Source organism: Podarcis tiliguerta (assembly GCF_965153285.1).
Source record: "Podarcis tiliguerta genome assembly, chromosome: Z".
NCBI lineage: Eukaryota > Metazoa > Chordata > Lepidosauria > Squamata > Lacertidae > Podarcis > Podarcis tiliguerta.
Genome location: NC_139553.1, coordinates 24,799,662 through 24,827,004, shown reverse-complemented (window position 1 = coordinate 24,827,004; position 27,343 = coordinate 24,799,662). Strand labels below are relative to the sequence as shown.

General features: G+C 44.4%; 1 protein-coding gene and 1 long non-coding RNA gene across 8 annotated transcripts in view; both read left to right on the top strand.

The window, feature by feature from the left end:
- LOC310669724 overlaps nt 1–27,343 on the top strand; it is a 550,125-nt gene that overhangs the window by 14,252 nt on the left and 508,530 nt on the right. The window lies entirely within an intron of this gene.
- Nucleotides 18,346–27,343, top strand: part of PAK3 (p21 (RAC1) activated kinase 3) — an 81,426-nt gene continuing 72,428 nt past the window's right edge. For 2 of the 7 annotated variants that reach the window (XM_083423721.1, XM_083423719.1), the window contains exon 1: nt 18,384–18,618. The gene's annotated coding sequence lies outside the window, so the exon portion shown is untranslated. Of the gene's footprint in view, nt 18,619–23,110; nt 23,169–25,837; nt 25,970–27,343 lie in introns of all 7 variants that reach the window. The other 5 variants (XM_083423723.1, XM_083423722.1, XM_083423724.1 and 2 more) reach the window with 5 other exon arrangements.

Genomic DNA, 27,343 nt, shown 5'->3' with positions numbered 1-27,343 from the left:
GGGCAGAATTGCATCTGCTGTGTTCAAAAGATCCCTGTGCCAAACTGGGTACTCCAGGGAACAGGAAGGTTCACTGCTAAGTTGCGTAAGTGCTTGGCAAAGACCATCCATGAACTGAAAAGGTAACAGCAAAAAAATAAAGAAATAAAAATGCAAACCAATTAATTACTGTTTCCAAGTGAGCAGTGATAGCAAGTGATGCTACAAAAAGACACCTGCCTGCCTGCTGTCATGTTTAAGAGATACAGTAATTATGGAAGTAGGAAGTAAGGGATTAGTTTTGGATTTGGCCATTTTTCTTTTAGGGGATTTTTATCAGGGTGGAGGAAAAGGTTATCCCTGGGAAGGGCAAAAAGAGCGATGCTAAACAAGCAGCCACAAATGCGTTGTCAAACGAGAAGAGCAAAATATGTCACCAGGGACAGAGATTTGCATAAAATCTGCACATGCTAAATATATGCATACATTTGGAAATAATTGGTATAATTTATACAGAAGTGCTATACGTCTCACCAAGACTGAGTTTCCACTCAGTCTGCTGTCCAGATACTAACTTTGTAGAGGCAGCGTCAACTTCTCCCTTTAATAGGGTTGCCATATTTCAAAAAGTAAAACCTTCCCGACAAAATAGTGATGTTAAGCTTTTGGAGCTGTTTCTGCTGCTTTTTCCATCACATTGCCATACATCCGGGTTTTCCCTGATGTTTTGCCAATTTGGCAAAATTCCTCCCTGACACCATTTTTACACCAGAAAATCAGGGGTTTTCCTGACATATGGCAAGCCTAGCTTTAAACAGTGGGCACGGTTAAACAGAGGACTATCCTCTGTAAAGGAGGCCTCTTGACTACCTTGCACTGTTTTGTAGGCAAAAACATTCCAATTTTGGTTTCGCTTCTGTTGTTTCCTTCAATAGAATGGGCCCCAGCAAAATAAATTGATGGAAAAGTGCATTTTGCAGCAACTTGCACCAGGAAATATCACTGCAACAATGCCAGGAAGGGGCGCAAGGATACATACTATTGAGAAGTGAAAACAGGAGTCAAGGTTTGTAAATGGCATTAATCAGCATTAATCAGCCATGCTCATAACCACTGAGGGAATATAGCGGAGAAATCTGGGTGGAGGGAATCAAGTTCCATTGTAACCTTCTAAAATAGTTGTTGCTAAGGAGGCCATTATGAAATAAATGTTTAGGTTTAGACTTACTCAGTTTGTACATTGCTTTCCTGTAAGAGAGTCCAGGAGTGACTTTGTACTATTGGCATCATCCCATAAATGGGGAGCTTCTGCAAAGGACTGCTTTCTTATCACTATCCTCTGAACGTCCTTGCAGAAAAGGTCCTAGGATGATGGGCCCCGACAGTTTCATATGGGGAGATGGTCCTTTAAAGTATAGGGATTCTAAGCTTTATGAGGTTTCAAAGGTCAACACATTGAATTAGGTCCAGAAGCAAATTGGTAGTTGGGTTGGAACTGGAGTTAAATGTTCATGCCACATTCTTCAGAGACTCTCCCATGTACAACGCATTTCAGTAGTATAAGCTGGTTACCCAGCATAGACAACTGGAGCCTGGCTATCACCATCTAGATAGGGTTGTAGCTTAGCCATCAGCCCAAGGTGGTAGAAGGCACTCCATGCCACTGAAACCACCTTTGCCACCAATGATAGTGTGAGATCCAAGAGTACCCCCAAGCTGTGTACCTGTTCCTTCAAGGGGAGTGTAACCCCAACCAAAGTTGGACGTATTCCACTCGCCCAGGCAGCGGAACGACCCACTAACGGTATCTGTCTTATCTGGATTGAGCTTCAGTTTGCTGACTCTTATTGAGTCCATTACCAAGGCCAGGCACTGATCCAGCTTATCCACTGCCACAGTTGACTGAGCTGTAAAGGATAAGTAGAGCTGTGTGTCGTCAGCATATTGATGACAATGCACTTCAAAACTCTTGATGACCGCACTCAGCAGTTTCATGTAGATGTTAAACAACATGGAGATAAAACCAATCCTTGCGGAACTTCACATTGGAGGTTCTATGGGACACAGCAGCATCCCCCAAGCACAACTTCCTGCAGATGACAATCCAAGTTGCAGTGGAAACATCACAAAGCAAAGTACCCTACTCTCACAGTTTCCCCAGAAGAATGCTATGATCAATGGTATCAAAAGCTGCCAAAAGATTAAGAAGAATCAATGAGCACACACTTTCTTGTCCTTTTCCTGACATTGGACACCATACAGAGTGACCAAGGTGGTTTCAGTGCCAAAACCTGATCTTTCAGTGCCAAAATTGATCTATAAAATCAGTCTCATCTAAGAGTGCTTGAAGTTGGTCAGTAACCGCCCACTTAAGAACCTTATAGGCTGGTCTTGCCTGTAATGCACATATTGGTTTTCAGAACTGGCCCTACCATTAGATGCAATGAGGCAAGTGCTTCAGGTGGCAGATGCTGAGGGTGGGGGGAGGCAACATTCTCCTGGACTAGCCTGCTGCTCTCTGATGCTGTAGAAGAAGCTATCCCATTGCCAGTGTTGAAGTAACATTCAACTACTAGTTAAGTCAGCATCTGTATATGGAATGGGGGAAGATGTTCTAACTTGTTCTTTGCCTCAGGCAGCAAAATGTTTTGGGCCAGCCCTGCTTCCTTTGCACCAATCAAATGAAGCTATAGTTGGATCAGGAGAGGGAAGGGAATAGATATCGAAATATGAAGGTGTAGCCATGTGGATGGAAAACATCTGCATGCAGATGCCATACATCCCCATAGCAGTAGTTTTATACTGTGGTGTACATTCATATCTTGCACCCAAATGCACAGCCACCTTCTGCCACAAGTCATGGTACATACATAACAAGGTGCGACTAGAGCTTAATCAGGGTGCATGTCTTGCCAGGCAGTGCTAGTAGGCAATGAACTGGCAAGGGCCAAAGGCTTAGTTGCCAGGCAACTGGGATGTGTAAAGTGGGGAAGCAATCATCAGCATGCATGAAAACATATGGAAGGCCGAGCTTTTTCTTGGATATTTCAGTGCCCCCCCAACAAAAGAGAAAGTTTCACAGTGAAAATCAAAACTACCATAGAACAGCTACAAGCAGCATCATCACACTGCAGAATTAGCAGAATACAGCCAAAGTAAACATTTTACCTCCAGCAAATGTGGGACAATCCCTAGCAGCCCTTCACAGGTGACCAGCTGCATGGTTTAGTGAGATGTCTGTTTCCCAGAGGTCTTAATGCCTAGAGTTGCTCCTCTGTTTTCAACATTTAGCTTCCGTAAGCATTTCGCTTCCATCTCCATCCACATACCATGTGGCTTGCTTGATCCATCAGGTCAGGAGGTTTTCCTTTGTAGGCAGCAATTTTGTAATTAGTCATTTCTACCTGTGCGGGGAGGGCAATATCCTGGTTCTTCACCCCTCTGCATAGAGAGGGCACCAGGGGCAATTTAGGAATGACTCTGCAGATCAGGGGTGAGGAATAGAATCCAGGACCTCCTCCACCCCTGTGGCCAACTCTGACTGCTCTATGCAATGTCATAGTGATGTCAGGTGATCTGTTTTCCTTTGAAATCAAACTGCTGCAGTCAAAGGTAGCAGGCTTTGCATGCGCTGTCATACACTGCTGGTGCCCTTCCACATGCTGCCATGATCATTGGTGCTTGTGAATTGCAGGGCTTTATGATCAGCTGGTTGTCCCCGCTTGCAAAGTCCTGAGCATCCTCGGCTCTACTAAGGAGTTCCCAATGGATAGTTATCAGCACTGCCAATGAGCCTTGTTTGCAAAGGAAAAGGTTTAAATTCCTGGTTGTTCCTTTGGAGCCACATCCCCAGGGCCAGCCCTACCATGACGCAAAGGGAGGCAGCTGCTTCAGGTGGCAAATTCTGTGGCTAGAGAGTTGTGCCATGTGGTCTGCCCTGCACCCCTAAGCTAGCTTGCTGCTCTAGCATGGCTGGTGCATGCTTTCCCCACAGGATATAGCTGCTAATATTCCTATTACTTGATGACCAGGGTGTATTTGTTTATCAGCAAAATGACAGCTATGTGTTGCTGCCTCTGTTCCCCCACCCCCACCCCCTGCACGCCCAAACAGAATTTGGTGGTTAAGTCTGTGTATACACCATATATAAGTCTTTGCTTTCGTAGATTTTCACGGGTACAGGAATGCAGGTTTTGGTGTCCTCGGGTGTCTTCCCGTGTAAAAGTTGGGGTGTCTAGGCGACGTTTCGACGAGGTCTCACTCGTCATCTTCAGGCTGGTGCTTTCGGCTTCAGCACCAGCCTGAAGATGACGAGTGAGACCTCGTCGAAACGTCGCCTAGACACCCCAACTTTTACACGGGAAGACACCCGAGGACACCAAAACCTGCATATATAAGTCTGTGTATACACCATATATAAGTCTGTGTATACACCATATATAAAAAGCTTGCCCAAATCCTGGGAACTGTAGTTTACCACTCACAGAACTATAACCCCCAGCACCCTTAATAGGCCACAGTTCCCATGATTTTTTTTTGGGGGGGTGCTTTAAATGCATGGTGTAACAGCCTACGTTTGCATCGCTGTGTTCGGCTGCAGGCAGAAGGCCAGTGCGATGCAGCAGGAGGGCTACTCTGCATATGCCTGACTAATCCCTTGAACAAAATAAATATTATATTTCTTAGAATCATAGAGTTGTAGAGTTGGAAGGGACCACAAGGGTCATCTAGTCCAACCCCCTGCAATGTAGGAATCTTTCACCCAACATGGGGCTTGAAACCACAACTCTGAGCACAAGAGTCTCATGCTCTAGTGACTGAGCTATCTCATTTCCTTACCTAATATTTGGTGCTAGGTTCAAGCAGAAGCTTCTGTTGCCAGGACCTAGCTATTCTGCAGGTAGGCATGGATAATATCTAATCTTCAAGACAGTCACTAAGCAATATTTTGAAAGGATCTGTTGATACACAGCTTCCAGTGAATGTGAGCTGAAGAAACTGGCACTGAGATCCTGCTTGAAATGGCCATGGCATTATAAATCAGGAATGTCCAGCTGGGATTTTGTGGAACTTTATGACCTCATTCATTACCCATGTTAAATGAACAAAAAACAAAAACAAAACAGGATCCTTGCTCCTTAAGGATTCATCTGCAAGGGAATTAAAATCATGGAAGATTTGGCCTCTAGAGTCCTAATTAAGGGGGCATGAAACTTTCATATTTTGCTTAGGAAGAACAAAGTGGAACAGAGTTTATAGTCATGGTGGGGTCAATTTAAAGAAAGACAGCTTGTTTTTAAGAATAGTTTTTTTAAAATAATAATAATCAGTGACTAATGGTGCCAACCCCCCCACATGTGGCAGTGTTCCAAACTTTTATTGCCCCTGTTCTCTCACACCTCATCCACAAAGCTTTTTATGTTTTGAGTTGAATGCTCAAAGGGATGCAACACATTTTTGAAACGAACAGCCTTCTGCTCACCCATCCTGAATCCATCCCTACCTTCCCCATGCAGTGAGGCAGGGGACATTTTTTTAGCCCAAAGGCCCCATGCCCTCTTGGGCAACCTTCCAGAGGCCGCATACAAGTGGTTGGCAGGGCCAGATGCAAAAGTAATGAAAGCAATGGATGTGACTATTTACATTTGTGCCTTGGGTTACATTCCAGCTGCTCAGAAGCCAGAGCTTTGTGCACAAAACCATACATCTTTCCAGTTTTCTTCCACAGGCATTTTTGTGGATCAAGGACATGTTCCAGCCAGGCAAAAGCACTGAAGGAGGGGGTGGCCTGGCAGAGCCAAAAGGCTGCTCTGGAACAAACAAACAAAAAGTGCCCCATCAACTGTGTTGACTGGCTCTTCAAATATTTACGTATCATGTCACCGCTTAACTGTATCTTCACCAGGTTACCCAACTCTTTCAATCTTCTCCATAGGTCTCCAGGCCATTCTGCTATGTTTCTAATGTGCCCACAATATCTATGTTCGTATATACTAAGTCACACACTCTGCATATTTGCCATTTTGGCCAAGAGGCATTTAGCATTGGCATATAAACACACTTATGCATTGTTTTCCTCTCCTAATGCTTCTGCCACCTGTGTTTTGTCCACTGGCTCCTTGGCCAAGCACCATACCTTGTGATCAATTATTTAAAAAGTATGAGGTACATGCGACACTTGCAAACCTAACACAGGGGTTAGGAATCTTTTTCAGCCTGAGGGTCTCATTCTGTCTTGGGCAGCCTTCTTCGGGCAGCATACCAGTAATGGGTAATGGGCAGATCAAAGGCAAAAGTGGGCATAACAATGAACGTATTTCCTTTTGTAGTGTAGACTAGTTTCTACACACACACATCTCTCTCTGTCATACCTTCCAACATTTCTCTGATGAAAATAGGGATGTCCAATTCAATACTACGACTACTACTACTAATACCTTGCTCATCTGACTGGGTTCTCCAGCCACTCTGGGTGGCTTCCAACATATATAAAACATAATAAAACATCAAGCATTAACAACCTCCTCATACAGGGCTGTCTTCAGAAGTCTTCTTACAGTTGTATAGTTACTTATCTCCTTGGCTTGGGGGTTGCATATCTCCATACCCTCCATCATTTATCCAATGAAAATAGGGACGTCGTAAGGAAAAACAGGACTTTCAAGGGTCAAAGCAGAAACTGGGACAGCTCCTATAAACCCCGGACTGTCCCTGGAAAATAATGACACTTGGAGGGTCTGCAGCCAGGCAAGCAAGATGTATCATCATAGTTCAAGGACACATTCCAGCCAGGCAAAATCAATCAAGGTGGGTTCAAAACAGGGCCAGCAGAAGTGGGTGAGGCCTAAGGAGGTAGTTTGAGGAGACTCCCAAGGGCCAGATAGAGAACTTGGAGGGTGCATTTGTCCCACACACTGAGGTTCCTCACCTTTTGCACTGCAGTAACAGAGCAGCTCCTTTCCAAGGCAAGTGTTGCTCCAGTTTTGCAGGAGAGTTATGCTGGCATGGAGAGGCAGTAATGCCATATGGCATGGAACCTTAGGGCTTCTAATGTTTCCAGGAGGCATGGGGAAAGGACCATGCTGCAACAAACCACTACCACATACACTGAAGATGAAAAGGGACCCTTTGGCAAACCCATTGAGTTGATATTGTGGATTAGTTTTCGGGAGCACCCATTTCCAAAACATGTTATGATGCCTCAGGCTGTGTTCACAGAACCGTGTAGCCTAAAAATGAGAAGAGTCCTGCTGGATCAGGCCAATAGCCCATCTAGTTCAGGAACCTCTTCTCACAGTTGTCTCTCAGATGCCTTTGCGAAAGCCCTAGCACAAGAGCACTCTCCCCTTCTGTAGTCTCCTGCAACTGGTACTGAGAAGCTGGGCTGCCTCTATGTACTGGAGCCTAGGGAGTTGCAGGTGCAGGGAAACCAAACGGGTAATATGCATCAGGTGACTTGAAACATAGTGGGTGAGAAACAATTTCACAGCTTCTTAACTTGCTTTTGTGTAAAAAGTCCCAGTCAACAGAGGTCTATCAGCTCCCTGAGGCAGGGATCTCTGCGCTTTTTGCAATTGTGTCACTCTGTTAACCAGAGGGTACATTTAGTGCCACAGCATAAATCATAAACTCATAAATACAAGGGCTCTGTTACTGTCTGGGGTGTACGTTGTGCTTGAGGCACTGACGGGCAAGGTTAGTTGGTGAGCTGGCAGCCTTAAAGCATTTCCCTTCCAGCTGGGAGTCTGGCTGCAAGGTGCTTGGCAGTTGATACCTGTCAAAGCAGTCCAATCATTTTTATCCCTTTGCAATGAAAACATACTTTGTACAGCTGGGGAAAGCCTCTGAGAATCTTCAGGGGACCATGAGTTTGCAGGAACGGGGCAAGCTCTGGAAGGCATCAATATCGCTGTGTGACACAATTAAAGATGTGAACAAAATGTACAAGCAAACCTCTCCAGCAAAGGGACTGGGTGGCCAGCACTTCAGAATACTACATCAAGTTGAGAAATCACTTAGCAGCTTCTTCTCCCAGAGCTACCAATGGAGGAGGAGATGTGGGGGTAGGGGATTCTGGCAGTCCCTTCCATTTTCCAAGGATGCTGCTTACCCTTTCCCCAAGATTTAGGATGTAGCTTTTTCTTGGGACTGATTTGAACTCAACTTGGCATGTGATTTTTATTCCTTTTAACACAGAGAGTCCCATGGGTGTAGCCAGAATTTATTTTAGTGGGGCAGGCTTTATGGGGGGGGGGGCAGAACCAAGTTATCTGTGATGCAGTTGGTCAATTGGTCAGTATTCTTATTTATTTACTTGACTTAGGGAGGGGGGCCTGCACCTCCCTGGCTACACCTATGGATAATGTTTTTAGAGCTCCTTGTTTTCCACTGCTGGAGCCTGTTATTCAAGCAAGTTCAAATATTTACTACTGCCTTTGGCACTCCAGTAAATAGGACCGTAGAGAGAGGAACAGTGGTCACTGAATGGTTAAAACAATCTATTACAGTATTTCATATCAATACCTTTTATAATATATATGTCAACAAAGAAATGTGTAAAGCTGGACCCTGCCTATTTATAAATTAGTTCAATGCTACAATATGGTGCTCTTCGTCCTTTTTTGCTACTCTGAATCAGTGTTGTTCAACTTTGGGTGCTCGGATATTGTTGGACTACAACTACCCTCATCCCTAGCTATCTTCTAAGCCAATGACCAAGGATGATGGGAGTTGTAGTATAACTATATATGGGGGTCCAAGATTGAAGAAACCTGCCCTAGAACATGCCGATGGTTGATCATATGGTAATCAGCCTGCTCCAGCAACCAGAAAACTAGCTAGATCCTGTAGGTTTGATTTGTCAGCGAAAATGACTAATGCATCCTTTCCTACGCAGTCTCTCTTGTTCCCCAGTCACTGCTTTACATTTCTGTCTAGAGCAACTACCGTAAGTATATAAGGAGTTCCAACACTGTGATCTGTGGACCACCAGTGGTCGGTGAGCTTAATTCTGGTGGTCCACAGCATGTGACATTAAATATTCATTTTGATTTTTTATTGAATATTTATTGCTTATTTCGTTTATTTCATTTCATTGTATTACAATTTGAATTCCAGGTATGCAAATTGCAATACAAGAGTATACATACATATATATAATAAAATAAATAAAAGAAGCAATTTAAATGCAATTTAAAACCATACAGCACAGCATCTAGCACAGTGCATTACAATTGCTACAACAGACAGAAAAATCATTAAGTGGCCCACCAAGCCCGCTGGCAATTTTCAAGTGATCCATGTGGAACCACTGAACTAGGTGGTTCTTGTTCACTGGTGCAGGTAGGGAATTTTAGTCCCTGGGTTTAATGGTCTCATGCTTCCCTTTTATATTGTCATTTTGTGAAGCACAAAAGTGACACCTGCCTTTTTCTCTCCCACTCTGCCATTCCATGCTTTCCAGCTGCTTGCATATTCCTGATAAGTTAGAGCAACTGGCAGAGGGGCTGCTCTGCAGTTCTGCATGATCTACCTAAGCCAGTGATACTCAGTTAAATTGTCAGTAGGACCAAATCAAACTTACCACCATTTGCCACATCCATCTGAAGTCCTTCTTGGCTGCTAGAACCCTGCTGCCATTCTGTATGGTATTTTGAGCAAACATAGGCTCAGGGGCTGGAGTTCCTCAGGTTGAGGACCATAGCCAGAAGAAAGGAATGGCTTCCCATCACTCTTCATCTCTCACTAGCTTTCTGATGTTGGCCTCCATGTAAAACTAGTTTTAAATGATAGCAGCCTGCCCTCTGACAAGTGAATATGAATTGAGTGTCTTTGAACACGTACAGAGAGTCTTCAAATTGCCCCCTGCCTATCTGGGATTTGAGATAAGGGCTTCTGGGTTGAGGATGTTGCCAAAAGAGCAGACATGTATACTGGCATTGCTTATGCATCATGGGTTCAGTGACGGAGGGGAAGATCTGTAAGGTTGTGTGGGTTCAAGCAGAGAAGAGGTACTGTAGCATGCAGGTCAGAGAAGATTAGGATACCCGAATGCCCTTCTGGATTACACTCTCACCTTTAATTCAGATGAAGGACTTTCTTACAATGGGAGCCATCTGCCTATCAGCTATTCACAGGGAGAACCTACACCTGCCAGTAACCCACTCAAATGTCGCAACTTGGCAAAGAGAGCCATTTGGATGTTGTTAGCAAAGTGAGATGAGGTTACAGTAACCAAGACAGATGTGATTCTCTGGGTGACCCCCTTGGCCTAAAGCTGCCCATTCATTAGCCAGATTAGAGTGGCAAATTGGCAGAAGCAGAGATACTGCTCCACTTCAAGCTTAGCTGAGGTCCTGCCAACCCAGTCTTGGCATAATAAGAACTCAAGGAGAGCCTAGCTCGAGCAGGCTAAGGGATGGGGAAATCTTTTTTAGACTGAGGGCCTTCTGAGCAATCTTCCAGGGGCCAACTTGTGGTACATGCTTGGTTGCAGAGCTGTGTGTGTGAGATGTCCATTATTGTCTCTTCTGTTTGCAAATGTACCCATGAACCTAGAATGATGGCAGCCCTTCTTCTGTTTTTTTTTAAATGTTGCATTTGTTTTATTTTATTTATGTTTGCTAAAGAAGCAAAGTCCTGAGGACTAGCTTTTTAAAGAGGCGGCAACTTCATCTCTTCCTGTCTCAAATGAAAATTGAACTATGTCCGCCTCCCACAACTGTGCTGTGGCTGGGTGGGGGAACACCTACACTAACTTATTGGTTAGTGGTAAAGTATTAAATTAGTTAACTGCCATTCAGGAGCCACTTAATAAAGTATAATAGCAGTATTTTCAGATGTCCATTAAACACAGTCTGAATGGGCTGATGCTTACCGCAATTGAAATGTGTTAATATTCATATTTACATATTATTACTTTGAAATATAGTTGAGCTGCCAAAACAAGGTCTAGATGACCATAGTCTGAAATGGGGAGGTGCAGGCAAGTGTGTAGAACTGCAATGCTATGCTCACTTACCTGGCATTGAATTTAACGGGACCTCCTTCTGAGTAAACATATATGGGACTGACGAGGGGAGGGGGGTTCAGGCGCAAGTCTTTCCCAGTCCTAACTGAAAACCCCCAGGGATAAAACATGCAATGCCTGTTTCTGCATGCAATGCCTATGCTGCCCTTCAACCAATGAGCCACAGCCCTTCCCCATATTGTTCTAGAATATATATCCTGTTCTGGTCCTGTGGAGGAACCTCTGGGGTTTGGTGGAGGAAGGTGAGTTCCTACTGAGCAACTTGCTCCAGCAACATAGGATCATAAGAAGACCTGTACTGGATCAGGCCAAAGGCCCATCTCGTCCAACATCCATTTCTCACAGTGGCCAGTCAGTGCAAGCAGGACCTGAGTGCAACAGCACTCTTCCCACTCGTAAGTCTCAGCAACTGGTATTCAGATGTATACTGCATCAAGCAGTGGAGGCAGAAAATAACATACACCTGGGACCACACTAAAGCCATTTATACACTGACACCCAGAATCTCTGTGGTCCTAGTATCTGCAGGGCCAGGGATTCATGTGTGGAGCCCATTGACCTGGGTAGTGCGAGGTTCTTGGAGGCAAGTATGCTGCCCCTGTATTTGGGGATAAGCTCAGAGGTCTCTGGCAGCCCAGTCCTCTAGATTTCTGACATACTGGACTCACTAGTTCACTAGTTTCTGTTGGCACCACAAGCCCCATAGTCTCCGGGTCTGTGTTCAGGTTACTACTAAGCACCAGGGTTATGACAATATGTTGTCAGGAGTTCAAAATATTATTCTGAGTTGGGGGCGGGGGCTAATCAGTATGATGCCTGAGTCCCTTCTAATTTCTGGAGTTTTGAATCCAGTGAGGGTTAAAATCTAGAGGAGGATTCCATTGTTGAATTAGCCAGGCAAGGGGCTTAGTTGCCACCTAAGTATGGTTGTTAGTATAACAAAGGAGGTTGCTCTGTGCCAGAGAGCAAATAGGTAGGGACCCCTTACCTCACCTTGCTATAGTGAGAAAGACAAAAGCAAGAGGGAGTGAAGTTGTGTGAGAACTGAGCTAGAAGCAGGCAGAGGCCTGAGAGTGGGAGACATGCTTGATTTCTGCTGGAATCCTATGCTGTGACTTTGGGGAAAGCAATACCATCGGGGGAGTTAATGCTGTGAGCCCCTGCATCTTATGTGTGCAAATACAGTGGATGCTCAGGTTACGAACGTGATCCATGTGGGATGCATGTTTGCAACCCGCAGCGGCGCGTCTGTGCACGCACGGGTTGCGACCCGGTGCTTCTGTGCATGCGCAAAGTGCGATTTAGCACTTCTGCACATGTGCGACTGCCGAAACCCAGAAGTAATGCATTCCAGTACTTCTGGGTTTTGGTGGTCCGTAACCTGAAAAGGCGCAACCTGAAGCGTCTGTAACCCAAGGTATGACTGTAAACCATATGTCACAAAGACACCACATTGTCCTTCATTCCAAGGAAAATGAACCTTGGGCAAGCACCTGGAACCTCTGGAATTTCACACCACTTAGACATTGGGGTGACACGTAACAGTATTTCTCAGCAGCTGCAGGATGCACGCAGCATCAAGCCTTAGAGTTCATCTGCATGCACTGAAGTGCATATGCATAAGAGTGCAGTTGCGTCCACGCCATTCTAGAGCTCATGGGGAAGGAGGTGGACCGGGAAGAACAACAGATCAAGCAACTCCAAATACCAAAATTTTAGCAAGGTTCCTCACCCTATGCAGAAATAGGGACAGTAGTTTTCCAGGGCCAGGGTGATTTTCCAGGATCATTAAATAGGATAAGTAAGGACATCAAAAACATATGTTTCTATTAACTAATGAATCGTATACTATTCATTTTGGTCCTGCTTTCTGACAATTTCCTTAATGTGTCTTATATTTTCCTTTTCCTTTTTAAAAAAGTCCAAGATCTAATCAGCATAACTGAAAAATACACAATCCAGTCCTGCTAACTACATTCAAACAACAAATGGATTGCAGAATTGGAAAACCCCATGAAAGCCTTTAGAGGTTTTTCTTTTCCCTCACCATCATTCCCTGCTTTCACCAGTCTCTGGTCTGGGACAAATACCACTGAAGAGGCTGGTTTCTAGTAACCATTACAATTTATTTTATTTTATTTTATTGCCGGTGGTGGTAGTGATGGTGGCAGGAGAGGACTATACATAGGTAGCTTGGATTGGTACTGAGGAATCCCTGTCTTGTGCTTGGAGTTTCCAAAGGAGCCAGAGGATCTCCCTCAGATGAGCATCCCTACTACACACGCAAAGCTGTCAGGCTGCCCGACACGGGTTTCCATAGTTATCTGTTGTTAGGTGTTTCCTGATCTACCCAGCACTAAGCAGGGGCTGCGTGCGTTGTCCGCGAGCGAGCAAGCAAGCAAGCATTTCCTATTCAGACAATACGAATAATCTCTTCTGATGAAAGATCTCGTCCATTTGGGGGGAATTGAGAGGGGATGACAGCGGCTTCGTTATTTGGTTACCAGGAGGAGCTGCTGACACTCCCCAGGTTGTCAGGACAACCAGCCGTGATCCAAACCTGCTCTGAAAGGTCTGAACCTCCGGCAGCTAACCAGCCCTTAGCTCTCAGCAGATGCTCGAGCCACGCTGGCCAATCAGAGTGCGGCTGGGAAACCATGACATCATAGTCGAAGTGGTCCAAAAACTTTAATTTTGAGTTTCCCTTGCGCTTCTTGCTCTCTTTTTGATGCTCTCCCTCTTGAAACGTCCCAGCCGTGACAAATAGCAAGGGCAAAAATAGCCTTGTGGTGTTGCTGTTGTGAGCGATTTAAATTGCTGATGGGCCAGAATTGCGTGGAAGTAAAGTGTACTGTCTCGGATTTAACTGGGGTGCTGGTGGTGAGAGAAAAAGTGGGGAGACGTTTTTTGTTAAGAAATTCAGATGTTGCTAAAACCAGATCATTGCAACAGGAGCTTATGAAGTTGCCTTAAAGCAGGGCAGACCGCTGTTCCATCTCTAGCTCAGTACAAACCGGTCTAACAGGGAAATATAGCTCTCTAGAGTCTCAGGTGGAAGTCTTACCCATCAGTTGTGATCTGAAGGGGTTCTAGAATTCAACTTGCAACCTTCTGTGTGCAAAGCATATATTCTACCACTGAGCAATGGTACCTTCACCACCCAGTTTATGCACTACACGTTTTTAAAAACCAATAAATAAAATATTGCAATAATATTTAAAAGGCAAGATGCAAGTCCATAACATTATGTTAGTGGGATTCGTATTCTGTTATTCCACTATATTTGATCTTTTTTATATATTTTGAACTTTTTCCATATTATGAGCATTATATTTAACGAGTCCATTGACCCCAGCACTATCAGTCCTGATGGCAACAAAACTCCTCGGGTGTCAGGGAGAGAACTGCTTACTTAGTTATCTATTTGGATGATCTTTTTTAAACCCTTATCTTCAACCACCTCCCCCACCCTAAAAAAAATCAAGGCTCACAGAGCAGGTTGCAAAGTTCAGTAATGAAATAGGTCCTGCCCTCAGGCTCACAATCTATTTATTTATTACACTTTATTACACTAATATCCCACCGCTGGGGTGTATGGGATGCTAGGGGAGGAGTAGCACTTCTGGTGGGGGGGCATGACGTGCTCCTGTTAGGGTAGTTTGTCCACCTTTGGTCTCCACCGTGTACCCAGCTCTCACCTGTGGCTCCTAGTATTGGTCTCTACAGCCACAGCAGCCACTGTAACTTCCAACACTTTAACCTCACCTCCAAAGGCACACTCCTCCGTTGTCCCCTGAGACTGATGGATGCCAACCAGTGCTATTATATTTTCTGTTGTATTAATTAGTTCACAGCTTTGGGGGTCTTGGCCAAAAGGTGGTATAGAAATAAAGAGATTATGATGATGAAAAATGCTGTTTGGATCCTTTGCCTCAGGTTTACTATCTTGGGTACTCTGCCCTTGACTTCTGATCTCCCTCCCTCCCTCTCTCTCTCTCTCTCTCTCTCTCTCTCTGTGTGTGTGTGTGTGTGTCAGAGGCACCATTTGCAGTTCTGCCTCAGGCAGCAAAATGTCTTGAGCCAGCCCTGCAAAAAGAACAGTGGAGAGAAAAATGCTGAGTCAAGAGGATAGTGTTTCAAACAACTGACTGCTGTAGAAAGCATGGGGCACAGAGAGGGTGCATCTCCCCTCACTCCCACACCCTTTTTGTTGTGAAGAATTAAATAATAAGTAAATCCTTATCTCCTGTTTTAAACATGAACAGGCCAGGCCAATCTAGTACCCTCCAGATGTCTCAGACTCCCAGCTCCCATCAGCCCTAGACAGCATGGCTGTGGTTCCATAAGCCCCACCTGCATATGGCTCTGCTGGCTGGGACTGATGTCAATTGAAATCCAAAGCATTGATAAAAGAGCAAAGTTTCTAATCCTCATTGTTGAAGGGCAAACTTTCAATGCACAGTGCAACTTTCATCTATCTCTTTGAAATTATCTTCTTAGTTATTTTGAGAATGGCAAGCACTTTCCTGATGTTCACAATTTGATGGAAGCTGATGTTCACACAATGACAGAGAATGACTTACTGCTGTTATTGAAAAGGTTTGTTTGGATGTTGGGCTCTGAATGATGTCTCCCCCCTGAATTCTCAACATCTCTCCATCTGACTGCTTTCTGCTTCTCTCACAAGACTCATTCTCATTGTGAGCTAGTCTGCTCATAACAGCATTCGCACCCAGCATTTGCACCCAGACCCAATATCTTGCCATTGGCTTGGCTGCTCTGATGTCATAATCTTTAACCCAGCTGATATCACAAAGTCCCACTTCCTCCTTGGGGCTCACAGCTAGCTGCTCAGGGGGTAATGGGGAGACTGTTTATCAGAGAATGTTGCTATTCATGAGCAGCCTGTGTAAAATTAAACAACAGAAGGGATCTCTTAATGCCATGAGCTGTCAAACGATGCCTTCTGGGAACTAATGAACAGCTATTTTGGAATATTTTGATTGACAGGCAGATTCCTCCTTAGTCTTCCAGTTTTCTACCTCCAACATCTCATTTCTTTTTTGTGTACGCCTGCATCTGGTTGACTCTAGATCAAGCTGACTATTTCCCCAACTCAAACTTTGAATTCCCCTTTAAGTGTATGTGAAACTGGGCAACCAAAATTTACTTATTATTAGATTTACATCCTCCAAACAGCTCAAGGTAGTTTCTCTCCCTCCCCACCATATCCACATGAAAATGCTGTGAAGTAGGTTAAGCTGAGAGGCAGTGACTGGCCCAAGGTCACCTAGTGAGGGTTATGGCTTAGTGGGGATTTGAACCCTAGTGTCCCAGGTTCTAGTCCATCATTCTAACCACTATACCACACTGACTCTCTTTTGTCCACTAGGCTGGTAGTTAGGTTCAATGTGTGATGCTGAGGAGCTCTTTCCACCAAAGCAAGTGAGGGATTGCCTCACCATGCAGGAGACCCAAAAACAGGGCCACCCCAAGACACGTTAGCACCTGAGTGAACCACAAACTAGTGTCTCTTTCCCACCAAGAATGGAAAGGGTGAGTGGAGATCTGACACCAGGAACAAGAATAAAGCTCTCTGTTGGGATCTGCTGTCCCTGTGGAACCTGCTACCCGAGGCAGTTGCCTCAACTTGCCTCATGGGCTGTCTGGCCCTGGCCAGACAAAAAGTTGGATAGGAACCAGAGCACATCATACAATGTTGTCATTCCATACTTGGCTACGGTGAGCTACAGTCAGCCATTAAATCTCCATGGAGAAGCTGTAGTATGTACACTGTTGTGGAAGTGCCCAATTCTTTCCCCTGTAGAGCACCTGTATGTGATTTAATCTATTTCCAGTGATACTCCCAAGGAAACACACTTGGAAATCTCAGAGCACCCTTTCTTGCAGTGACATCAGAATGATCATATTTTATTGGATGGGGGACGAGACTCAAAGCCAACACACAGTACAATGCTTAGTTGGATTTCTTTTGTGCTTTCTGCCAGATCATGCAATTAGTGAAAAAATGAATATGATGACAAGATTTTGGATGTTCTAAAGTAAAAGTGTGTCATTTTTCTTGGTGTGGGAGAAGCCATCCTTTTTGGCTGGGATGGGTCCTCAACCTGGCTGAAGGTAATAGTGTAGCTACTTGTAACTTCATCACATGTAAACATGTTACCCCTGACACATTGCTCATAGACATAGCATACAAATCAGAAAACTATGCATGTGAGGGCCTTGTTAGTGATGGTAACTTGGTTGCAGGAATCCCTCCCTTTGGCATTTGCCTTCCTCTCTTTACCTTCTTGTGGATGCTAACACAGCTTTACCATTCAGCCAAGTGAGGTGGCTTCCTCAAGCAGCACATGAGATTAACACAACTAATTTGTCTCTTTAACGACCCCAATATGTCAGCCTTTAAATGTTTGTTACAGTTATCTATTCTCCTGCTTTGAGCAAAGCTAGACAGCCAAGAAATACTGGCTCCTTTCCCCCTAATAATAATAATAAAAAGCAACCAGCAGGTTTGCTATCTTACCATAGTTTTTTAAAAGGTAGCTTTTAAGAAACCCATTTGTGTTGTCAGGGTTGCAAGCCAATAACATGCGTGAACAGCAGTCCTGAAGTGCAATTAATTTGTGTGTGTGTGTGTGTGTGTGTGTGTAAAAAACAAAAAACCTGCTCCTCTATTTCAGTCTATTTCTATCAGGGCTTCTTTGGAAATCTTTGCATTAAGAATATTTTGTTGTTATCTGCTTTCAAGCAGGCCTTTAAGACTTTTTTTAAAAAATCAAGTTCTCATACACAAAGATGCTGAGCTAGTTTTTAAATGAGTGCTGTTCTTTATTTTGAACCATGCCATATTATTAAACTTGGTTTGTGAGACATGCCTGGCTAGACTAGAGTGTGTTAATGTTGCCACTTGTTTAAATTGTGTGTGTTTTAAAATTATTTTATGACCCTGAGTGTGAGTTGCTCTAAGAGGGCAGTTTTTGTTGTTGTTGTTGTTGCTGCTGCTGCTCTGGATCCTGAAATAATCAGGATCCACCTGATAATAATAATAATAATAATATAATACCCTTTCCATTCATATAGTCATAAGGAATGTGCTTGGGTAAGCACAACATTTTAAAAGTTTGCATAGGCTTTAATCTAAAGCCAGCGGAGGGAAAAGGTCAAAGGCCACTGGCGCGGGGGCTGGATTCAAGTTTCTGAATGAGGCCGCCCGCCTCAGATTCCCACAGCTGCTTGTCTCTGAAACATAAGATTTGTCTTCCCCTGCCCTGCCAGTGCTATTAGTAGTATTATTATCTGCTCCCTCTCAGCCAATCAGGGCGGCAGGAGCCTGGTGACGACATGTGCTAGGGAACAGCACTGAGGCAGTGAAGCATCCAAGCTACTAATGTTAGGATTGGAGGTCAGAAGCTGCTCTATGGGGAGAAAGGGAAGCCTTTTAATGGACTAAGCCAGGAGTGTGCCTTCCTTTCCCTCCTCACCCACTCCCCATTCTTTCTTTTTTTCCTGCAAAGGGTATTGCTTTCGATGACAATACCAGACCCTAAGAGGCCGACAGTCTGGATACAGCATGACAGGGCAGACTGCAGGTAATGCTTCCCCCAACCTCATTTTCCCCTTTGCTGCTGTTACACTGGGAACAGGGCTGGCCTGTGGACCTTCCGCTTGCAATTGACACCTGAGCCACGCATTCTTCTGCTTTTGCAATCAAGCAGCTTCTCCTTCTCCGCTGCAGGAGAAAGAGGATCCCAGAAAATGCATGCTTTGTTTTTCGTTTTATAGTGGTGCGTAAACCTTGCCTTGGTGGAGGGGGCTTGTTCCTTGTCTTCAAAGCATCTTGCATCTCCCTGCCCCCTTCCTCTCTGATTTGTAAATGTTCTTTTTTTTAAATAACAGCAGTGTCAGAAAATCTGGAGACTGACATCTTATAGCAGTTTAACTCTTGAGGGGATGGAGGGGAAATGGGAAGGGGGGCTTGCGATTGCAAATGCAGAAATCTGTTCTTGCCGCTGACTGAAGTGTCAACACGGATGTTAGCGGCAGGAGCTGCCTTGATGGGCTTCCCATCGAAAGGGAACAATACAGGCTCTGGTTGTTATTCAGATGCACGAGAGAGACGTGGCCTTATTGTAGTACCGTCTGTGTGTGTGTGTGTGTGTGTGTGTGTTTTCCTGGCCAATGCATTCAAGCCATTTCTGTATTTTCTTTTGTTTTGAAAGGGGGCTTTGGGGGCTAATACAATGTAAGGATGCTCTCCCATAAGGCATTAGTCTGTGATCTTGAAATGCTGGTGTTTCTTTTGCTAGGCTTCCTCCCTTTGTCCCAGACCTGTATGTATGGCTACGTTATCCAAGTAAGGAACTGTCACCATGCACTATCCTACTCCCTACTGCTCTCTTTGCTCCTTCTGTCTCATGTCAAGGTTTTAGGATCTGTTTGTATTTGGGCACCAGAATGGAAGACGATGAGCGCATCTTTGTTAAGCAGCAATAAGAAGATGATGGTGAAAATGATTTTAAAAAGCAGAGGTGCAAAAATGGGATTGTCTCTAGTATTGTTAAGCATGTGTGACTCAGTGGGCCTCAGCAGCTGAATGCTGATCTTGTTATCCATTTAAAATGGCCCCTATCTCCCCTCTCTCTACTAAAAAAAAATAATGGTTCATGGTCAAGAGGTTTATTTTCAGTGTCTCTAACTGGGATGGGACTCTTTGGGCACTGGCATTTTGTCTTCATGTATGGTTTTCAACACCTTTCATGTGCCTGGGGATGCCTCTTCCTTTTGTCAAGATGTGTATCACTTCTTCTTTTTTAATACTGAGGAAATAATTTTGGGGTTTGGTATGTTTTACACTGCATTTCTTGTTGATCATAATTTTTGGGGTTTGGAGCTTGTCAAGATTCTGCACCCCTAGGCAGGGCTGCCAAGGTCGAGTGAGGTTTCAGTTCAGCAGGTCAAAGACCAGACATAGATCTGATTGTTTGAATCTTTCACTGGGGCGGGGAAGTGGGGGGATGCAGGGATGGTGTCAACATGGCTGGCTGTTACAGGGGTGGCGGCAGGGGGGCAGGCAGAGGGAGAAAGTCTGAGGGGTGGGTGAAGCATCTATCTGCTGTAGGGGAAGATAATAGAAAATGCTGGGCCCTGGTGGGGAATGAAATCAAGTGGTCCCCCATGACTCCTCCTTGATTCATAAATTAACATTCTGCAGTTTATTTCTAGATTTTCCAGAGGCACAGCTGGTGGGAGAGGGGAGGGGAGGGCTGGGAAAAGGAGAGGGATCATGGGTGGCAGATTGATGCTAAGGAGGAAGATGGGTTTGCTATGCCAGTGAGGAAGATGGGCAGGGGGAGGCAGGGGAGCTGCCTGAGTGGGAAATGGGAAGCTTGAGGGAAAAGAGGAAAGAAGTCAGTTGGTGATGTTCATAGAGAAAGGAACAAGGTGGAAGGGTGGTGTGCAGTGAGAGGTTGAGTGAAATAGCGGTATAAGAAAGCATCATGGTGGATCAGGCCAAAGGGGCCCCATCTTGCTCAGTATCCTGTTCCTACAATGACCAATCAGATGACTATGTGAAGCCTATAAGCAGGGCCCAAGCACAACAGTTCTTTCTCCACTTGTGATTCCCAGGCACTAGTATGAAGGGACAGCATAACCATCATGGCTAGTAGCCATTGACAGCTGTCTCCTTCATGAATTTCCCAATCCTCCTTTAAGGCCGTCCATGTTGGCGGCCACTATTACATTTACCATAGTTTAACCATGTAGTGCGATGAGACACTGAAAGAAAAACAAAGGAAAGAGCAGTGTGTTGGATCCTGGGGAAGGTCGATCTGTGTATACATAAGGTTCTGAAGGAGCTCCGCAGAAGTGGAGAGGACCGCAGTACACCTTCTACAGCTACGGATCTCAGCGTGTACGTTGCAAGGTGTGAATCGTTGATTGTCAGGTCTGGTTCTAGTTCTAGCTTGGTTGCAAGGTAGGCTGTCGGTTCTAAGAGCACACCAACTTTGCAGAGGCTGGCAATTTTATTTATTAAATTTTTGTTCTGCCCTTCATTGTAAGATCACAGGGTGGTTTACAACATAAAAACACAAAAATGCATGTCGTAATAACAAACAAAAATAATGACCCCGACACACACTGCTATTATTATTTACGAAAGGATATGAAAGGCAGGAACTATGTAATTGCAAGAACTCTGCAATTCAGATTGTCTACTTTGGCCAGTGCAGCTGACAAATGCCCAATAACGAGGATGGACAGTTCCTCTAAGTTTGGGTGGACAGTTCCCTTTGCATAGTTGCAGCAATAATGGTGGGGTATGATCAGACAAAAGAGAGTGTCTGTTTCAGGTGACTGACAAATTCTGTTGCACCTTCTTTGGGTGAATTTCTTCATAACGGAGGCTACAGGGAAACCTTTTCTCTTGGTATTAAGCCATCCCAGCTCTGCATTAATTACTAACTTTAGAATCAAGCTGCATCAGAAAGAAGGCATGTCCATTATTTCAATGGGTCTCTAAGTAGGAATAGTATTGGACACAACCCAGAGTTGCCACATCACTTGCAACTTAAAGTAGAACAGCAGTAATTGAGTGCTGCTATTTATCCATGTCTGAAGTTACAATTTGCTGTTGGGTTTTTGGTTTTCAGTGGTAGTGGTATTTTATATATATTCTAAAGGGACCACCTGCTTCTACATGAACCTGCCAATCCACACCATATATTCAAAGCATATTTATTCCATTTTAACAGTCATGGTGTCCCCCAAGAATCCTGGGATCTCCAGCTTCCTCCTCATGGAGCCACAGTTCCTATAAGTCTTTGGGTAAAACCATGTGCTTTACAAATTCTTGCTATGTGGTCCCAATCCAGCTGAAGAAAGGCAGGTGGTGACCAGAGACAGGGCAGTTTCTTGTTTGACCTCGCATCTCTGGAGTTCTTTTCTTCATGGTCTGGTGAAGTTTCTGTTTTGCCAGGGCTTTTAAATGTTGCATTTGTTTTTATGCTATGTATTTTTTGCTGCTAGAGATTCTTAAAGATATCATTCATTCCATAATTAAGTGAACTTAATTGATTTGCGTTTCCTGGGCTACTGCTTAAGTCCAGAACTTAAATATGCATATTAGTCTACAGTTCTATGAACGTTTGCTCTTCACACATTAATTACTTACCTTTTCATGAGGTGGTCTGAGGTTGCTATTTTGCTTTCCAAAAAAACGAAAAACAAAAGTATATCAGTCAAAACTACATACCAGAATCTGCTCTGTTAGGAGAAATTTGCACTGAAATGATGCTGAATTTTCATGAGGTCTTAAAGAAAAACACTCCACTAACTGATATAGAAATGTAAAGAACTGAACAAGGGCCACATTCACACCATCCATTAAAAAAGCTATAATACTACAAAGAATCCTGGGAACTATAGTTTTTGTTAAGAGTGCTGAGAGTTGTTAAGAAACCTCTTTTCCACCCCCAGAGCTACAATTTCCAGAGTTCCCCATGAAGAAGGATTAATTGTGAAATCAGTCTGAGAAGGAAACCACTGGGAAGAAAACAGGGGTCTTCTAACTCTCAGCACCCTTAGCAAATTACAGCTTCCAGCATTCTTTGGGAGGAAGCCATGAGTATTTAAAGTGGTGCTTTAAGAGTGCATCATAGTGCTTTAAGAGTGTGAATGTGGCCAACACTGGAAGAATGAGAAACAGGGAAACTGAGGCTGGGTACACAATCCCATTTACTCTGGCACCAATGCACTCCCACAACTGGTGTTTGAAGCCCAAAATGCATAGCATTAGTCACAATTCTTGGAAGCCAACTCTAAGATGCTGAGATCCCTTTGCTCCTCCCCCAATAAAATATTTGAGGGGGACAAGCCCTCAAATGATGTCAATGTGCCCTGTCATGTGTTTGATTATGCAGGGCGGGGCTCACCTGCCCCCTCCCATACTCCCTGTCACAATCCATCTGTATTCTGTAGCTTCTTGAGAAATACTGCTGTTTCATGTGCTTTCCCTCAAACCAGCTTCCATCCAGTTTGAGAATGTAATCTCTCATTAAGCTGAGGTTTGTATATGCACAGGTGATGGCTTCACTGAATAACAGCTGTGTGAGGACTGCAGGCACGGGAAACAAATCAGGTGAATAATGTGTCCGGCAACATAAAGTGTGACTTGAAACATAGCAGGAGGTAACAACCACCTTAATGTGTTCATGCCCTGGAAGAGACATGTTTGCCCATCCTTACTGCTTAGCCATTTACCTGCCTGGTTCTGTTTACTGTATCCAGTCCCCCTGGGTCTGAGGCTTTGGCTCAGAGCCTTGTCTGCGACTGACTTTACTTCTGTTGCTCCAACCTCCTTTGCTACTTCCAACAGAAACAGATTCCAATGCTCACCCTCAGTCTATCGGGGCAAGTGATGAGGGGATGGAGATTTTCCCAGCGCTTTATTTCTGAGAAGAAAATTTTCCTTTCCTAAATTCATTACTTGCAATGAATATACAATGCACCGTTATTTAGGTTGTCAACCTGCATTTTTGTGTCAACAGTTTTCAGTGCCTCTGTTCCCTCCCGCCCTTAAATGTAATTACAGTCGTACCTTGGTTCTCAAACGTAATCCGTTTCAGAAGTCCGTTCAACTTCCAAAATGTTCTGAAACCAAGGCGCAGCTTCCGTGGAAGTCGCGTTGGACGTTTGGCTTCCAAAAATAGTTTGCAAACCGGAACACTCACTTTGCGGTGTTCGGGAGCCAAAATGTTTGAGAACTAAGCTGTTTGAAAACCAAGGCATGACTATAATGTTAAGTGACGTACATGGCATTGCCATTACATATTTTGCAATAACGTTTTCTACACAATGCAACATTTTAACCACATTAAATGTGCTTTAATTTTTTCTATCAAATATTTCTGGTGAAATACGGTGAAAATTAACACAGGCTGCTTTTTCTTAAAGCTTTGTTTAGTTCTCTCTCCCCCAACCAGGTGCTCTCCAGATACTTTGGACTACAGCTCCCACTAGCTGGCTGGGTCTGATGAGAGTTGTAGTCCAACATGTGGGCTTTGGCAAATATAGGTTTATTGGGGTGTTGTTGTTTTTAATAAGTAAGATAAATATGCTAAAATAGATCACTCTAGGGATCAGAACATTTTCTGATGCAAATCACCCAGTGCAATTTTTTCTGATAGGAAGGTTTTTCTAGGAGTTTTTCCAATTCAGTTTCACCCCCCAGAAAATCTGCATCACTGGTCAATGCAATACTTCTTTCTTGATCCTGCTGAGGCTCTCATCATCTTCTATTTCCCTGCTTGGCTGCAGCAAAGGAATCCTGGGAGCTCTTTGTGAAGGCTAGGAATCTCAAGCAAGTGAAGTATTATAGTCAAATGGCATTCAGTGTGCACAGCATTGCTTGTCCTGGTTGGCTGTACAGAAAATCCAGGGACAATCTTAGAAGAGGAATTTTGTGTCACCTCCTTGATCCTTCTAACTGAAGATGGCCAAGATTGAACTGGGAATGGAAGCATATGCAATACCACTGAGCCAAGGACCCTCTCCCACACCTGGGCTGGGAGAACTTTGGATTTCAGCAGTGCGGGTGGCGCTGTAGTCTAAACCACTGAGCCTAGGGCTTGCCGATTGGAAGGTCGGCAGTTCGAATCTCCGTAACAGGGTGAGCTCCTGTTGTTCAGTCCCAGCTCCTGCCCACCTAGAAGTTTGAAAGTACAAAGTTCAAGTAGATAAATAGGTACCACTCTGGCGGGAAGGTAAACGGCAATTCCGTGCGCTGCTCTGGTTCACCAAAAGCGGTTTAGTTATGCTGGCCACATGACCTGGAAGCTGTCTGCGGACAAAACACCGGCTCCCTCGGCCAGTAAAGCAAGATGAGCGCTGCAACCCCAGAGTCGTCCACAACTGGACTTAACGGTCAGGGGTCCCTTTACCTTTACCTTTATCCTTAAAAAGTCCATAACCATCATAGGCTTTCCCTGGTGCCTGTGCCTGGAGGGATATATTACCCCTTGAGGGCTTTCATGACATCAACAGAACCTAACAATATTTTTCATGCATAATTCAACTGACCACCCATGCCCAAGAGGTTTAGGGGCTAGCAAATGAGGCTGCCTTATACCATCTAGCCTAGTGTTGTCTATAATGGCTGGCAGCAGTTCACCAGGTTCTGAAGCAGAGGTCTTCTGCATTGCCTGCTATCAGTTTTTTAACTGGCGATGGCAGAGATCTTCTGCATGCAAAACACGTGATCTACCAATGATCCATGGGTGTAGCCAGGGGGGCAGGAGGCATCTGCTTCCCAGTCAAGTAAATAAATAAAAATACTTAACTAATAGTAGAAGTAATCAGAATATATGAAATTGAAATGCTTGCTGAGGTCACCTGGATAACGTTGTGTCACATTCTAGCAATGCAACTGGCAACCCAACTGAGCAATACCTTATCTCAAGGCTCTGCTCATCTCTCTTGCTCAGCCATGTGCCACTTGTGCCATAGAGCAGTCATTCAGTAGCACCTTGTGGAGAGTAAAGACTTGTCTAAGGCCGGTGATAACAGGGGAGTCTCTCAATGGCCTATTCTTACTGAGTGTGCACAGAAAAACTGCATTGAGGGGAAAAGGAAGAATTTGAGATAGACGTGCTAAAAAGATTTCCAGCAAATCCATAAACACTTTATTTAATCTAGATTTATTTTTTAAAAAAAGATGAAAAAGGCATGTTCCTTGTAGTTTTGCAAAATATACTTATTAACTGCATGAAAGGTACTCCTTAGTGTTAACTTTTTCATTTAACTTCCTAGTTTTCAAATGACTGAAGATTTTGACAGATTTTTCTGAGTACTTGGGGTCAAAAGAGAGTAATTTAAAACAGCAGTTGTTGAGACACTTCATTCAGAATCTGCTAGACAGAGCCAGACAGCGGATGATGACAGGTGGGTGTCCTGCCCCCCCCAAACATAAATCCTGGTTACGCCCATGCACTGAGCTGTGCCTCTTCCCTTGGAGATCCTACTCTCTTGTTCTACTTGCATGAGAGTCAGCTGTCTGGCATGTGTGGTGCCTCAAAGCTCCCTCATTGTGACCATTGAAGTACAGGGGAGACGTGAACAGATTGGACTTCCTTGGCTGCAGCTTTTCCTAGTCACAAATACCTTTGTTGTGTCTGGGTTCTGACATTGATGCTGCCCCCAGCCCAGATCCTGCACTGTTGTTTTCTCTCTCTCTCCCCATTTCTATTTCCCGCTGTGCTCTGCAGTGATCTTCCTTATTTGCCATCTGTTTTCTTGCCGCAGCAAAAGGCACCCCCTGATGTGTATACTCACTGGTCAGGCTTCCAGGAATTTCATAGAAATGAAACACTGGGGTTCTATTCTGGGTGTCATATTATGTTTGCCTGTCTGACACTTGATCTCTGAAGCCTACGCAGCTACTGAATTTTGGTGTACCTTTGGCGTTCATAAATGTTGTGAGAAGGTGGGGAAAGTAGAATCGGGTCAGCTTTAAAAAGGGATCAGGTGCCTTCTGCCAACTATTAAAGCGGAGCCTATTCACATCTGTAGTCTCAGTTCGCATTTTGCATGGTCCCCTGTCACAGACACACATGCAGCTGGCAAGGGTGTCGGTTGTGTTTCCTCACTTTTAATGGGCATGTGAACATCAGAAACAGCGAGAACAAATCTGATACCACTCTCCCCCTTTCTTGTCTTTGAGTGCATGTGTGAAAATGGCTAATGCATTTATTGTTATTATTTATTGCATTTATACCCACCTTTTTCCTCCATGGAGCTTAAGCTGGTGTACATGGTTCTCTCCTCTTCCTCATTTAACCACAGCCCTGTGAGGTAGGTTGCCCTGAGAGATGGTGACTGGCCCAAGGTCACCCAGTGAGCTTTGTTCATGGTTGAGTGGGGATTCGAACCCTGGTTTCCTGGATCCTAGTCTGTCACTCTAGCCAGTAGAATGAAGTTGAGGGATGGAAACCTGAAGGTCTCACTTGTGTTATTACTACTGCTTTTGTCTGAGCCTGCCCTCTACTTCTTCCACTCCTTTTTGTGCCTGTCTTCCTTATCCAACTTCTTCTACTCAATGCGTAAACATGGGAAATGCACAGAATTGCAGGTGGCAAGGAAATTATGCAGGGCATAGAATCACAAGTACAGGTGTTAGAATCAGCTCTGTTGTTGTTGTCTTTTAAAAAATGAATAGCCTGGGCAGCTTGGGTTTATAAACAGTGCATGATTCATACCTCTTTTGACCAAAACATCAAATTAGCATGACTTGTTGAGAGAGGAGGTTTTCCCTCTTCC